The sequence below is a fragment of the Heterodontus francisci genome, chromosome 15, assembly GCF_036365525.1.
Source record: "Heterodontus francisci isolate sHetFra1 chromosome 15, sHetFra1.hap1, whole genome shotgun sequence".
Classification (NCBI taxonomy): Eukaryota; Metazoa; Chordata; class Chondrichthyes; order Heterodontiformes; family Heterodontidae; genus Heterodontus; species Heterodontus francisci.
The window spans coordinates 13127938-13144413 of NC_090385.1; the positions used below are offsets into that span (position 1 = coordinate 13127938).

A 16476-nucleotide genomic window follows, 5' to 3' on the forward strand; every position below is an offset into this window, starting at 1 on the left:
TGATGAAAGAAGATTTAGAGTACCGGTGGTCAGAGTCACATGACATGAGTTTCAACAAACTCAAAAGGTAGTATGCAAGGAGACAAGTCTGACATACTATGACAGAAAGAAACCTGTCACTCTGCAAGTAGATGCTTCTACAAAAGGACTAACAGCAGCCCTGGTAAAAGAGGGAAAGCCAATAGCATTTGCATCAAAAGCTCTATCATCAGCTGAGACAAGATATGCCAACATAGAGAGAGAGCTTTTGGCAGTCATGTATGGATGCGAGAAGTTCCACACGTATCTCCATGGGAGAAAGTTCACAGTGGAGAGTGATCATCGTCCACTGGAGCAGATCTACAAGAAAAATCTATGTAAAGCAGCAGCAAGATTGCAGAGGTTACTCTTGAGGCTTCAGAGTTACGATTTCACTCTGAAATACAAGCCAGGAAGAGAAATGGAGCTGGCAGATACCCTCTCAGTTGTCGCCACAGGAGAAACACAAGATCTAGGTATAAGGATTCATCAGCTAGTGAATGTAACACCACCAAAAAATATTCAAATTAGAGATGAGACCAGCAAAGACAAGGAGTTACAGATGCTCTCTCAGCAAGCGATCCAGGATGATGGCCTGATAAGATACAGCAAACACAGCCAGCAATACGACAGTACTGGTCTATCAGAGCTGACATCTCACTAGAAGATGGTGTTCTGCTGGCTGGATCCAGAATAATCATACCCAAAACAATGCAGGAAGAACTTCCCCAAAAGATACACAAAGGCCATATGGGAATGGAGAAGTGTAAGCTCAGAGCCAGATCAGCTGTGTACTGGATAGGCATATACAAAGATATTGAAAATATGGTTTCTACATGCAATGTGTGCCAGAAGTACAGAAACACACAGCAAAAAGATAGCTACTGAAGTACCACCCAGACCATTGCATACTGTAGGAGCCGATTTATTCATACACAATCAAGAATGGTATCTCATAGTCACAGACTACTACTCAAAGTTCCCTTTTATCTGGAAGGTGAAAGACTTGAGAGCCAGAACAATCATCTCAACAGTATGAGTTCTGTTCGCTGAGCAAGGGATTCCTGAAAAATTAATATGTGATAATGTCACCCAATTTACTTCCAGAGAATTTAAGGAATTCGCTGACCAGTAAAGGTTCAACACCATCACCTTTTCACTGCACTTCACTACATGACCCACGGGGACATGGGTTTAACGAAAGACACATCCAGACAGTCAAAAGAACCCTTGTGAAACGCCAATGTTACTCCGATGCACACCTCTCAAGGCTGACATGAAATCACCTTGTCATGCTAGGCCCCCACCTGCCAAGAATGAGGCACATTAATTTTGTCATGAACACTGATTTTAAAATGTTGCTGGAGCGAGGAAATGACCTGTTAAACAGATCAGCCGTGGCTGGAAAAGACATTTGCATATTAACAGACAGTGCTTGGAAGGACAAAGGACCATCCCCTGACACATTCAATCCACAACAGACCTTGATCACCAGGTATTGTGTGTAAGAGGAGCATTTCAGAGACTGCTAAGGTGATACAGTACAGGACTATTTAGATCAGCTGGTCACATGACTAACTGCTGGCTCCAGAGTCTTTTGAACTAGCCCCAGAGAGTTTGAACTCAGAAAGACTGTTTGCTCCTGGACTGAGAAGATCTCTACTGACTGCTCCCATCTCTTTCTCACAAGCCTCTGGATCCACTGAAGACACATGAACCCCAAGAGAGAAAAGTCTCCTACAGCGAACAAGGTTTAAAAAGTATACTGGGCCCCAACAAAAAACAAGATCTACCTACAATCAAGGACTCTACAGTGAGCTCGAAGAACTGTAACAAAAACTCTTCAGATATTGCCTTAAACTTTTCCACTTTATTTTTCTTCTGCTCTTTTCTGTCTCGTTTGCATGTGTGTATCACATATGCATGCTAGCTTAGACGTGTCGTGTACCCACAGGCATCAACCGAATTAGAGTTTAAGTTCAAGTTTAATAAATTTCAACTTTTCTTCTTTAAACTTAAGAAAACCTGTTTGTGCTGGTTTCTTTGCCTTATAATTGGAAAGCGGTGAACAAGGATTCACTAAGGGGGAGCTAAAAACACGATGTTTTAAAAATTAAACCCTGTTACGATAAGACCAGGTGAAGGCTGAGAGGGAACCCTAGACACCTTTCTCACCTGGTTGTAACAACCTGCAGAGCTGTTGAATGGAAGAAAATATAAGACAACTCTGCCAAACAAAAGACGTCCTCCAAGTGACCAGGAGGAAGTGAGACAACAACTCACTGAAGCACAGCTAAGAGAAGAGAAACACTTCAACAAGCATATTAAGTCCCTACCTGTACATGTACAGGATCCATTCATGAAAACCTGGAGCCCAGTAAAGGTGTTTGTGAAGCTGAGACTCCAAGGTCATGCATCACTGAGACCAAAACCGGTAAGCAGGTGAGAAGGAACAGAATCCATATTCGACCTACACCTGAGCTGGAAAATTAGAAGAGATCATTAACAACACCAGAAACATCACTATCCAGCAAGACAACATTAACAACATCACCAGCAAGTGGCACAATGTCACCAGTACAGCATGCCAACTCACCACTGAGAGCAACAAATGCCAAATCTACAAGACGGAGGCACAACATTTTACCACCTAAGCGATACCGTGAATAATATTTTTAGAAAAGAATGCACACTATAAGAGACTCTAAAAAGGGGTTCAGATAATTTCTAAATGTTGGTTGATAATCTTCTTTAGTTTAAAGAAAAGTTAATTACTGGGACAGTTTTGTTGATATAGGGGCATTGCGTTTTTAAAGAAAGAGGGCTGTTATATATTGTTATACTATCTGTAAAGTGCTAGGAACTAATTAGCTAGGAACTAATTGTTACATGTAAGAGTTCCGGGGTGACGGGAGGCACATTCACAGCTGCACTAGAGGGTCATGTGACGTGGAACAGGAAAGCAGCCTAGGGCAGTCCTAAACCAGAGAGCATGGTGGCTGAATGATTAAACATAGAGCTCAAGCCTTTCCAACTTTAAAGTGAGATTATTTCTAACTTATGGGAACAAGAAAACAAAAGGAGACATAATAGTATCAATGTCCATTAACTTTACTATCAACTGTACAATGCAAAACTGCTGATTTAATAAAGATTTTAAACATAGTGGGGCAAATAGATTATGCACTCCTAGCAAGTAATGGACTGAACTAGATGTGCTAACTTCAAAACAGAAAATGTTGGAAACATTTAGCAGGTCTACCAGCATTTGTGGAGAGAAAAACAGAGTTAAAGTTTTAGGTCAATGACCTTGCATCAGAACTGGAAGCAATTAGAGATTTTGCAGGTTGTAAGCAATACAGAGCCAGGGAAAAGGGTGAGGGAAGGTAGGGTTGTGGCGCTGAAGGTGATTACAAAGATAGGAAGAGGCAAGGCCAAGGAGGGATTGAAAGGAGGGAGCTACAACATTGGTATCTACCCAACAATGTGGAAACTTGCCCAGGTATGTCCCATCCACAAAAAGCAGGACAAATCCAACCCAGCCAATTACCACCCCATCAGTCTACTCTCAATCATCAGTAAAGTAATGGAAGGTATTGTTGACAGTGCTATCAAGCAGCAGTTGCTTATCAATAACCTGTTCAGTGATGCTCAGTTTGAGTTCCGCCAGGATCACTCAGCTCCTGACCTCATTATAGCCTTGGTCCAAATATGGACAAAAGAGTTGAATTCCAGAGGTGAGGTGAGAGTGACTGCCCTTGACACAAGGCAGCATTTGACCGAGTATGGCATCAAGGAGCCCTGAGCAAAGTGGAATCAATGGGAATCAGGGGGAAAATTCTCCACTGGTTGGAATCATACCTAGCATAAATAAAGATGGTTTTGGTTTGTTGGAGGTCAATCACCTCAGCCGCAGGACATCGCTGCAGGAGTACGTCAGGTTAGTGTCCTAGGCCCAACCATCTTCAGCTGCTTCATCAATGACCTTCCCTCCATCATAAGGTCAGAAGTGGTGATGTTCGCTGATGATTGCACAATGTTCAGCACCATTCGCAACTCCTCAGATACTGAAGCAGTCTGTGTCCATAGGGAGCCAGACCTGGACTACAGTCAGGCTTGAGCTGACTAGTGGCAAGTAACATTCACACCACACAAGTGCCAGGCGATCACCATCTCCAACAAGAGAGAATCTAACCATCTCCCCTTGACATTTGTAAACCGTGGCGCGGAGTCAACTCCCCCTTGGCCCCTTTATTCCCTTCACCCACTTGATCCTGGCCGTCACGTGGGACTAAGGCCTCTTAATTCAGGCTCAGGCTGGGTGTTTGGGATATCGGGGTTACAGGAGAGCCACCCTCCACCTAATCCACCGGCTATGGTTAATGGCTTAGTACAAAGGGGAGGAAACTCAGTCCTTTCTTTAACTATCAATTTACTTTATTCAAGTTGTTGTACAATGTAAGAATGAGGCTTATACACTTGGCTAAACAAAAGCATGCTACTCAAACTGGGTTATTCAGTTAATAACAAAGCTAACTAGAATCGATAAGCACACCCACTAGGTTCCTCTGACCTTTCCCTGACCTAGTCACAGAAAACAAAGGATAATACCCGAAAAAGGGGAGAGCTGACGCTGGCCAGGCGTTCCATTCTCTCTCTCTTTTACGTCGTCGCCGCGTTGCTCACGCAGGGTCTTCCACTTCTGCGATGGTTGGTCTCCGGAGTTTCTCGCTGGCTCTATGCCTGAGATTCTCCATACTTATTTTCTTTCTTATCTCTTCAAAACTGTGCTGTCTCTTTCCTGTTAGTTTAGGCCTGCTCACCTCGTTCATATCTTCTCCTTATTGGCCCAGGCCCAAAGACCCTAGTAATACACCGTGTCCAAATGAAGCTCTATTCCTGTGATTCCCTTGTCTTTCACATAAATTAATTAGTTCAAACTGTTTTTTTACCAGCAGAGGCCAGTGTCTGAGCTCAGGTTACTTTAGTTCACAAGCAATCCAACAGTGTCTGAGCTCAGGTTACTTTAGTTCATGAGCTATACAACAGTTTGTAACAGACTCTGTATTTCTTGCAGCCCATGGCCAACACATTCAATGGTATTACCAACGCTGAATCCCCCACTATCAACATCCTGGGGGTCACCATTGACCATAAACTGAACTGGACCAGCACATAAATACTGTGGCTACAAGAGCAGGTCAGTAGCTGGGAATTCAACAGTGAGTAATTCACCTCCTGACTCCCCAAAGCCCTTCTACTATCTACAAGTCACAGATCAGGAGTGTGGTGGAATATTCTCCACCTGCCTGGATGGGTGCAGCTCCAACAACACTCAAGAAACTTGACATCATTGAGGACAAAGCAGCCCGCTTGATTGGCACTCCGTCAACCACCTTCAACATTCACTCCCTCCACCACCAACGCACAGTGGCAGCAGTATGTACCATCTACAAGATGCACTGCAGCAACTCACCAAGGCTCCTTCGACAGCATCTCCCAAACCCGTGACCTCCACCACTTAGAAGGACAAGGGCAGCAGATGCATGGGAACACCACCACCAGCAAGTTCCCCTGCAAGCCACAGCCCATCCTGACTAGGAATAGATCATCGTTCCTTCACTGTCGCTGGGTCAAAATCCTGGAACCCTTCCAACAGCACTGTGGGTGTACCTACCAGTTCAAGAAGGCAGCTCACTACCACCTTCTCAAGGGCAATTAGGGTTGGGCAACAAATGCTGGCCCAGCCAGTGATGCCCACATCCTGTGCAAGAATAAAAAAAAACAAAGATGCAAATTTTAAAATGAAGACATTGCTTTACTGGGAGCCAATGTAGGTCAGCGAGCACAGGTGTGTTGGACAAATGGGACTTAGTGCGAGTTAAGACAGGGGCAGCAGAATTTTAGATGACCCTAAGTTTACAGAGAGTAGAGTGTGGGAGACCAGCCAGGAGTGTGTTGGAATAGTCAAGTCTAGAGATAATGAAGACATGAATGAGGGTTTTGGGAGGAGATGAGCTGAGACAGGGGCGAAGTCGGGCGATGTTGCAGAGGTGGAAATAGTTGGTCTTAGTCATGGTGCTAACCCTCCAAGATCTCTGTACTGCTCCAATTCTGGCCTCTTTCACATCCCTGATTTTAATCGCTCCACCTTTGGCAGCTGTGCCTTCAGCTGCCTGGGTCCTAACCTCTGGAATACCCTTGCCATACCTCTCCACCTCTCTCCCTCCTTTAAGATGCTCCTTAAAACCTGCCTCCTTGTTGAAGCTTTTGCTCAGGTGTCCTAAAATATCTCCTTATGTGGCTCAGTGTCAACTTCTGTCTGATAACACTGCCCTGAAGCGCCTTGGGACTTTTTTTTAACTACGTTAAAGTCGCTATATAATTGCAAGTTGTTGTTGCTTTAGACACATATATTCGAGTTGTTCCATTGCTACAACACATGGTTTGCATGTGTATGCGTTCAGTAGTTGCCACCGAATGGACTATGATCTGGAATGGTTACCACAGGAGGAATAAACTCCCGTTCACCACACAATAAATCCTCTGTTATTTGCTGGGGCTCGACTTGCTCTGGTGATTTCATATAGTCTAGTTCACCCCTTATATGGAAAATGACAGGGCGTGGGGGGGGGGCTCCAAATAAGATTAACTGTTTGATCGCATCGGCTAAAACGCGAAAAGACAGGGAGAGGGAGCTGTAAACACAAGAACTCCGGCAAGCAAGCAAGACATTTATTATAGATTGATAAATAAAGGAGGAAAATCGCAAGAAAACGCCTCGGGGAGATAAGATTCCAGCAACAGTAAGGCATTTTTGACTTTCTTGCAATTGTGTTTCATTTAACAGCGACTGACCCTCAAACTCCCTTATCTGAGAATAATGTATCCGTGTAGAGTGGACTTCGACAGTGATACTCGCTGGCAATGTTGAGCTTTTGAAGTCTGTGTGGACGCTGTTGAAATGCTGAAATATTTGACTTTAAACGGTAGTAATAAATTATAGCGGACTGACTCACGATTCTCTGTAAATATTGGACACAGGTTCAGCATAAGATACGCAAAAGATCGGGTCATAAACTCATTCCCCTGTCAAATTGGGAAACATTTAAGAAACGTACTGATTTATTTATTGCTGTCCATGTTTGCACAGTGGGGCACAATAAACAGAACAGTCCGAGTGCCGAGTAAATGGTCTGCATTGTGACACAAATCGTGTGACCGTGAAGACGTGTCAGTTTCCCTGAAATTGATGAGTGATCATTAGCTTCGTTACTGGGGTGGCCGTTAATTGTTGGGACTTTGGCAGCAGTGTCCAGACAGTGGATATCTGGGCTTATTGCTGTGGACCCTGGATGTTTGCTCAGCACAGTATCAATCACCGCCAATCGATGAAATACCCTGGTGAAAAGCCACTGCATTCCCAGCCTAGGGGGAAAACCTCATCCTGATTAATGTCCAGTTATCCCTCTAGAAGAGTGCATGTGAGGCCAGGACTTCAGTGTGATGGCTCAGCCATTGAATACTCTGTGGGCAGGAGCAAGGAGGGAAGTGATTTATCAATGACTGTAGATAACATGTAGCGAAGAGCGTGATACGTATGGGCTTGTTAGGTGGTGCTTTAGGAGACACAAAACATACAGTGTGGCTCGTAATAAATGAAAGCCCAGTTCATGAACATGTGAAAAAAAGAACATGCAATTATATAGCACCTTTCACATCCTCAGGATGCTCCAAATTGCTTTACCATAAGTACTAAAGGAAGCAACCAATTTGTGCACAGCAAGATTCCACTAAAAGCAACACGATAATCACCAGACCATTTTTTTTTTTGGTGATGTTGGTTGAGGGATAAATATTGTCCAGGACACTGGGGAGAAGCCCCCTGCCCTTCTTCAAAATAGTGCTTCGGGATCTTTTACATCCACCCAAGAGGGCAGACAGGGGACTCGGTTTAACGTTTCCAGAAGTTTCCAGGATAAGAGAGAAGCACGAGGGCATTTGATGAGTTTAATTGAATGTAATTACACTCAGAAAAGATTTTCTCTCCACATGAGTTGCAGTGAATTCTTGAATCACAAATGTGTTCTTTATAAATAAGTTTACAGTTTCATTACAGCTAGTTGAAAGAGAAGTCATTTCCTCCCCTTAGGTGGGTATAAAGGCTATTTTTAAGATGCTGCATGACAACCATTTATAGTTACCATTTAACAGTTAGCATGTAATTTTTTGCAGTCACATATGGTAATTTCTCCTTGACAATTAATTACACTATTCCACAGAACATGTAATGCTACAAATGAAATAGCACAGCTTCCGGGAATTAACCATTTGAACTTTGCTAACAAATGTGGCTTTGTTTCTGGTGGTACGAAATGCTGGCAAAAGACATGCAAACGCAAACACAAAAATCACAGCCCCATTTCATGGAATGGGTATCAAGTGGTGGAGTGGGACTGACTGAATTGCTCTGTGGAGAGCTGGCATGGACATGATAGGCTGAATGGCCTCCTTCTATGCAGTAAATGACTATGACTCTAAAACCTCCACAAATAAATTCAGAACAAAAGGGAGCAAGTTACAAGTTGTAAAAAAAAAGTTCCCAATAACTTGTAAGAATCATGGAATCATACAGCACAGAAGGACTGTGGGCCGTCAGGCCTGTGTTGGCTCTCTGAAAGAGCTACCAGTTAGCACCACTCCCCTGTTCTCTTCCAATAGCCTGCAAATTCCTTCTAAGTATACAGTATATTGAATTCCCTTTTGCTGATTTCGCCACATGAACATTAAAAATTAAAATTGCAAGCCCCTGACTGGAAAAATATTTGCATAGTAACCGACAGTGTTGGAACAATGGAGACCCAGTCATTGCTTCCCCAATTCACAGAGGAAGTGGTCAGACCAGTTTTGGTCACAAGACTGGCTGAGTGTTGGAAGGTTTGAATTTGAACTTCCAACAAAAGATTTGAACTCAGAAAGCCGTGTGCTCCCGGTGGGAACAGAACCTCCTCTCCAGTCCTGCTTGCCTCCATCTCTTTCTCACACAACTGAATCTTGTGAAAACACATGAACCTCAAAGAGAGAAAAGTCTCCTACGTGAACAAGGTTTAAGAAGAACACTGGGCCCTGAAGAACAGCAAGACTACCTACAATTAAATGAGCTCGAAGCACAGTAAACAAGAAACTCTTCTGATCTTGCCACAAGCACCTCTGTACTATATTTTCCTCTCCTCTTTTCTATTCCTATTTGCATGTGTGTATCATGTGTGCATGCTAGCGTGGGTGTGTCTTATATCTGCAGGCGTCAACCGTATTAGAGTTTAAGAATAAGTTTTAATAAATTTCACTTTTCTCCTTTCTCCTGAGAAAACCTGGTGTGTTTGTTTCTTTGCCTTATAATTGGAAAGCTGTGAACAAGGGTTCACAAAGGGGGAGCTCAAAACACAGTGTGTTTAAAAATAAACCCTGTTACAATAACATCAGGTGAAGACAGTAACAGACCCCCGGACACCTTTCTCACCTGGTCATAACACTAAGTATACAGTATATTGAATTCCCTTTTGAAAGTTACTATTGAATCTGTTTCCACTATTATTTCAGGCAGTGCATTCCAGATCACAACAGCTGTGTAAAATAAAGTTCCCTCATAACACCTCTGGCTCTTTTGCCAGTCATCTTAAATCAGTATCCTGTATAATTTTGAACACCCCTATTAAATCTTCCCTTAACCTTCTCTGTTCTAAGGAGAAGAATTGCAGAGTCTCTAATCTTTCCACATAACTAAATTCCCTCATTCATGCAACCATTGTGCTAAATCTCCCATGCACCCTCTTCAAAGCCTTTCTACACATCCTCTCTAAAGTGTGGTACCCAGAATTGGACACAATATTCTAGCTTAGTTCTTACTAGTGATTTATATAGGTTTACCAAAAGAGACCAAAATAACTGGTTAAATAATCCTGAAAAATTAACACATTTTTCAAACTAGAGGTCATAAACGGTTAAGGGGAACATGCTGATTACCTTAAAAAAAAGTCTCAAGGATGAAATTTATTAATCATGTATGGTTAAAAACCAGGTTCACTCACACCAAATAACCCAGCTTGTTCTAAGAACAGAAAAAGAAAGATTTGAATTTATATAGTGCTTTTCACAACCACTGGATGTCTCAAAACGCTTTACAGCCAATGGAATACTTCTTGAAGTGTAGTCATTGTTGTAATGTAGGAAACACAACAGACAATTTGTATACAGGAAGATTCCACAAACAGCAATGTGATAATGACCAGATAATCTGGTTTTGTGATCTAATTGAGGGATAAATATTGGCCAGGACACCAGGGATGACTCCCCATGCTCTTCTTCAAACGTGGTATTTCTTGACGCTAATGGGAAGGCATCTTTGCACATGCACAGGTGCCTCAGTGACATCATCAGAGCAACAGTGCTGTGAGATCTTTACATCCACCTGAGAGGACCGACAGGGCCTCAGTTTGACATGTCATCCGAAAGATGGCACTTTCAACAGTGCAGCACTCCCTCAGTACTGCATGACAGTCAACCTTGATTTTTGTGTTTATGTCCTGGAGTAGGACTTAAAACTGGAACCTAGTGACTCAGAGGTGAGAGTGCTATCACTAAGCCACAGCTGACAATAAGAACATGTGAAATAGGAGCACTTCACACTTCTGCACATTATATTTCATCTGTTATGTTCTTGTCCAATTGTCTATATCTCTTTGCAGCCTCTTTGTGCCCTCGTCACAGCTTACTTTCCCACCTAACTTTGTACCATCAGCAAATTCGGAAACTTTACAGTCAGTCCCCTCATCAGTGTCATTGGTACAGATCATAAATAGCTGAGGCCCAATCTATGATAATATATTACCACAATTCCATGAGTCCTAATTTTGTGTAATAACCTCTCGTGTGATACCTTATTGATTTGAAAACCCACTGGTTCCTCCTTATCTACCTAACTAGTTACAACCTCAAAAAACTATAACAGATTTGTCAAACACAATTTCCCTTTCATAAACCATGTTGACTCTGTCCAATCCTATTATGATTTTCAAAGTGCCTTGTTACCAGGTCCCTACATATAGATTCTACCATTTTCCCTATTACTGATGTCAGGCTAACTGGCCTGTTGTTCTTCATTTTCTCTCTTCATGCTTTCTTCGATAGCAGGGTTACATTTGTTACCTTTTGATACATAGGAATTGGTCTAGAATTTAGGGAATTCTGGAATATCAAAACCAATGCATCCACTATCTCTGTAGCTATCTCTTTTAAAACCCTGGGATGGAATTCATCAGATCGAGGGGATTTCTCAACCTTTAGTCCTATTCATTTGTCCAGTACTACTTCTTTACTAATACCAGTAAATTCCTCATTCCCCACTATTTCTGGAATGTTTTTGGGTCTTCTACCATGAAGACAGATCTCTTCCTCCTCCTGTTCCATTTTGTCTATCTCTTCTAAAAGTTAAGGATCTTGGAATATTTAGTTCTCAACCTTGGTCACTTTGCAGCCATGTCTTTGTAATGGCTATTAGAACAAACCCATTAATTTCAATCTGCATTATTAATTCATCTATCTCATTGTGAATGCTTCATGCATTCAGATATAGTGCCTTTAGCTTGAACATTTTTTCTCTTTTTACCTGATGTCACCTTACTCTCTCATGCCATATTACATTAGTTAAGCTTTCAGTCCCTTTCTGACCCTTGCTCCTTATTTTTAACAAATCACTACTCTGCTGTATAGCCTTGACATTTCTCTTGCTTCTTTTGAATTTACCCTTTCCTTAACCCTGATACCAGCCAGGCAATACAACCGTGGAAACTCCTGGTCACAGCTGCAGAGGACAGTACCTGTTCCTCTGACTACACTGCCCCCGATCACTACCGCATTCCTTTTCACTGTCCCCAGTTGAATGGCCTCCTATACTATGGTGCTATGGTCAGTTTGCTCATCCACCCTGCAGACTTTGCCCTCATCCACACAGGGAACAACAACCACATACCTGTTGGATAAGAGAAAATGCCAAGGCTCCTCCAGCACTGTACCTGGATTCCCCTTACCTGCCTGACTCACAGTCACACCCTCCTGTCCCTGATCACTAACAGAACCTGCACCACTACCTAACGTAAGGTGTGACTGCCTGTTGGATCAAAATGTCTGGGTAGCTCTCCCCCTCCCTAATGCCCTGCAATGCCTGCACCTCAGACTCCAGCTCAACAACTCTGAGCTGAAGTTCCTTGAGATGCAGATGTTTACTGCAGATATTGTTGTCTGGGATTGTGATGCTCTCCACACATCTCCACATGTTGCAGTTGCACAACTCCACTTGCACTGCCATCCTGATATAACCTTGTTTTCTTTTGTAATTATTTGATCAAAATTAAATTAAAATTAGGAGCTCCTTTTTAAATTTGTCCAGTTCCTGCTCTTTTACTCTGCACCACTTCTTGTTTTTATTTATCAACTCCTCTACTTTATTATTTGCTTACTCTATTTAACTCTATTATTTATATACAGCAGATTTTAATTTAATGAGAATCTGGACCCCTTTGATGTTAGTATCCTCTATTTAGTTAATTTTAATTTTATCTCCCTAGATCTGATGAATTAATTAAACATTAAACCTAATTATATAATAAATTATACACTTGACTTAGTTATAAATTAGATTAATCACGGAGCTGTAGTTTCTCAGGCTTCACCACTCCTCTGACATCACTTTTTCAGATTTAGAATTTTTTTTTCAGATTCTTCCCTGTGTCAGAGTGGCTTCTACTCCCAGCTGTTTCTCCTGCGCTTTATGTATTTTTGATACACAACAGCCCAAGAGCAGACTTTGGAGGTGAAATTTAAGTTTGACTAAGGCGTAAAGTCAATGGTGAGGAAACTTGGGTGGGATGTGTAATGGGCGGATGATTCAGTACTGCCTGTTTTGCAACCTGTTGTCACCGAAGTTGAATTTAACCCCTATGGTGTCTGGCAAATATTTGAGTAAGAGTCCAGGTCATTCACTTCAAATACAAGCATCCAGTGGGTTCAACTGCATGCGCCACTGAATGAAGGGTGACACATTGGCTTGGTGGTATAATCGAACCTATAGGATGCTTGCATTTGAAGTAGCAGCACAGGATATAAATGGTCACGGAGGCACTTGTCATTATTAAAAGTATGTGCCAAAAATGTAGTGCCAATTAAAACCATTAGCCTGCATGACAGGCATTTCCTAAAGCTGCCTTTGCCAGCAGAGTAGCTTCTCACTGGGAGCATGCATCGTGGAAATCACCCTGTGATGTTGTGATGATGTTTGACACCGTGCTACTCTACGAATAAGAGAAATTTTGAACGGAACTTGCCTGTTATATCACAGACATATCAGACTGGATGTTCAGACCTCCCCCTGTCAATTTTAAGCCAGGAAGGAAGAGAAAAGTGCTCAGGGAAGCATTCTGTCACCTTGCACCATTTTCCAGTGGCAGAGCCAATTGGTAGAGGACATGTCAGCTCATTTTCTTTTCATTCTCAGAATCTGGGCATTGCTGGAAAGGCTGGCAATGTATTGCCCATTGTTAGTTGTCCTGAGAAGATTCTTGAACCATTTGATTATGGTTTTGAAGGAAGTAGGTGAGGAAATTGCAGTTGCTTTAGTCATAATCTTCCAAAGCTCTCGTGATTCAGAAATTGTCCCTTTAGATGGAAAATTGCAAATGCAACTCCATTATTTAAAAAGGTGAGAGAGAGAAAAAACAGGAAATTATAGAATTATAACAACTGGGAAAATTATTGGAATCTATTTAAGGACTGAGTGTCTCAGCACTTAATGAAATTTGAGCTGATTAGAGAGAGCCAACATGGATTTGTAAAGGGAAGATCATGTCTAACAAACCTAATTGCATTTTTTGAGATGTAACTAAAGTTGTAGACAGGAATGTCTATTGACTTCCAGCAGGCATTCAATAAGGTTCCACATAAGTAGCAGTGAACTAAAATGAAAGCTGAGGGATTTGAAGGTAAAATATTGACCTGGTTCGGTGGCAGAAGCCAGAGACAGGACAGAGAAAGGAAGTGATTAGTGATGTTCCACAAGGATCTATGCTGGGGCCTCAACTATTCACTACGGTTATTGAGGACTTAGATAACACAATAGAGAACCTTATATACAAGTTTGTCAATAAGACAAAGATTGGCAGCATTGGAAATAGTGTTGACAGGAGCATAAAATTGCAAAGAGGCATTGATAGAGTAAGTGAGTGGGCAAAACAAGCAAAAGGATTTCCACATAAATAAGAGTGATGTTATCCATTTTGAACAAAAAAAGGATGGATTGGAGCATTATTTAAATGGTGAAAAGCTAGGAACAGTGGAGGTCCAAAGAAATATAGGGGTCCATGTACATAGATCACTAAAATGTAGTAGGCAGGATCAAAAATATAATCAAAAAGGCAAATGAAAAGTTTTCCAGCTTGTCATGCAGACCCCCAGCTGCCAAGAATGAGGCATATTAATTTCATCATATGAACATTAATTTTAAACTGTTGCTGGAGTGAAGAAATGACTTGTTAAAGAGATCACCAGACATTTGGGCTGGAAGGATATTTGCATACTAAGAGACACTGCTTGAGGAGACTAAGGACTATTCCTTGATCCAATTAACCCAAATGGATATTGATCGCCAGCCATTGAAGGTGAAAGGAAGTGCATTCCAGGGCCTGCTAAGACAATACAATCCACAAATGCAGAAGTGGTTAAGCCAGTTAGTCACATGACAGACCTGCTGGCCAACTTGTTTTTTTCATTTGTGCTACACAGAGAGGAACAGAAGGCAGTTTTGCAACTGAAGCTGGAACAAGCAAGCCTCTCTCCTGGCTGTATCTCTCTCACTTTCTTCCAAGCCACTAGACCCACAGATGACATGTAAACCTCAAGAGAGAAAAAACTCCTACATCGAAACAAGTTGAAGCATGAACTGGGCCCCAATGAATAGCAGGACTTACCGGCAAGCAAAGACTCCACATTGAACTCAAAGGACAGTAAATAACTAACAGATAGTGCCTCAAACTTTTCCCCTTTATTCTTTTTACTTTTTCTGTCTCTATCTGCGTGTGTGCTTATCACGTATGCATGCTAGTGTGGTCGCGTTGCATATTAGTCGTCGTTAACTGGATTAGAGTTTAAGATTAATAAACTTCCACCTTTCTTGTTTAAATCTAAGGAAACTGGTCTGATTTCTTTGCCTTCCAATTGGAGCAGTGAACAAGGATTAAATAAGGGCAACTAAAAACACGGTGTTTCTAAAGTTAAATCCTGTTACGGTGAAACTAGGCAAAGACTGAGAGGGAACCCCAAGACCCCTTCTCACCTGGTCATAACAATCTTAAATAGAGGATTGAGATGATTGGTGTCCCACAATCCATTTTTCATTATGACTCTAATCAATGGCAAATTTTCCCCCAATCCCCAGTTGTCTTCAGTTTCAAGAGGGCTGCTTGGTATCACACTTGGTCAAATGCTGCCTTGATGTCAAGGGTAGTCATTCTCACTTCACTTCTGGAACCTTCCTTTGTCCAAGTTGGACCAAAGCTGCAAAGAGATCTCAGGTTAAGTGGTCCTGTTGGAACTGAGCATCTGTGAGCAGGTTATTGATGGATAAATGCCGCTTGATAGCACTGTGATCGACACTTTGCATCAGTTCGCTGCTAATTGAGAGTAGACTGATGTTTGGGGAGGGTGGGGGTGGGAGTAACTGATCAGATTAGTTTTGTCCTGCTTTTTGTGGACAGGGCAAACCTGTATAATTTTCTACGTTGTTGGGACAATGCCAGTGTTGTAGCTGTGCTGGAACAGCTTGGCTTGTTCTGGAGCTACAGATAGACCAGACCTGTAAGAACAGCAGGTATCCTTCCCTAAAGGGAAATCATGAAGTAACCGATCTTTCACAATAATCTAACAGTTTCATAGTCAATTTTATTGAGATCATTTTTTTAAATTTTAATGTAATCAATTTCTTAAACTGTCTTGGTGGGGTTTGAACTCATGTTCTCTGGATTATTAGTCCAGGATTCAGTAATACCATTCCAGTAACATAAGCACTACATTATTTATGTGGGACCACATATGTAATCGGGATGAATGAGGAGCAACAATTCCTGCAGCATATTTCCTAAATTGCTGCCTTTGAGGTTTGGATACCTCAACATTCAGTCTTCGCCTGGTAATGGTGGGGAATCTGGAGTGTTTTGTTTTATGATCATGTTGCCTTATAGGCCTTGCATGGGTGTAAAGAAAAGGCACCATAACTTACTGTTCAAAAAAAAGCTGTATGTACTGGCACCACAAGTTCCAGCTAGAATGGAAATGATTAGATAATTCCTCCATCAATCAGGTTTTGAGACTGCACTGCTATAAGTTTTTTTATTCGTTCATGGGATTTGGAGT

The 16476-nt window shown here is 41.9% G+C and overlaps 1 protein-coding gene across 1 annotated transcript in view; it reads left to right on the top strand.

Annotated features, from left to right (window-relative positions):
* Nucleotides 1-6699: 6699 nt before the first annotated feature.
* zgc:66433 (uncharacterized protein LOC321250 homolog) overlaps nt 6700-16476 on the top strand; it is a 207884-nt gene continuing 198107 nt past the window's right edge. The window contains exon 1 of the mRNA XM_068047120.1: nt 6700-6824. The gene's annotated coding sequence lies outside the window, so the exon portion shown is untranslated. The remainder of the gene's footprint in view (nt 6825-16476) is intronic.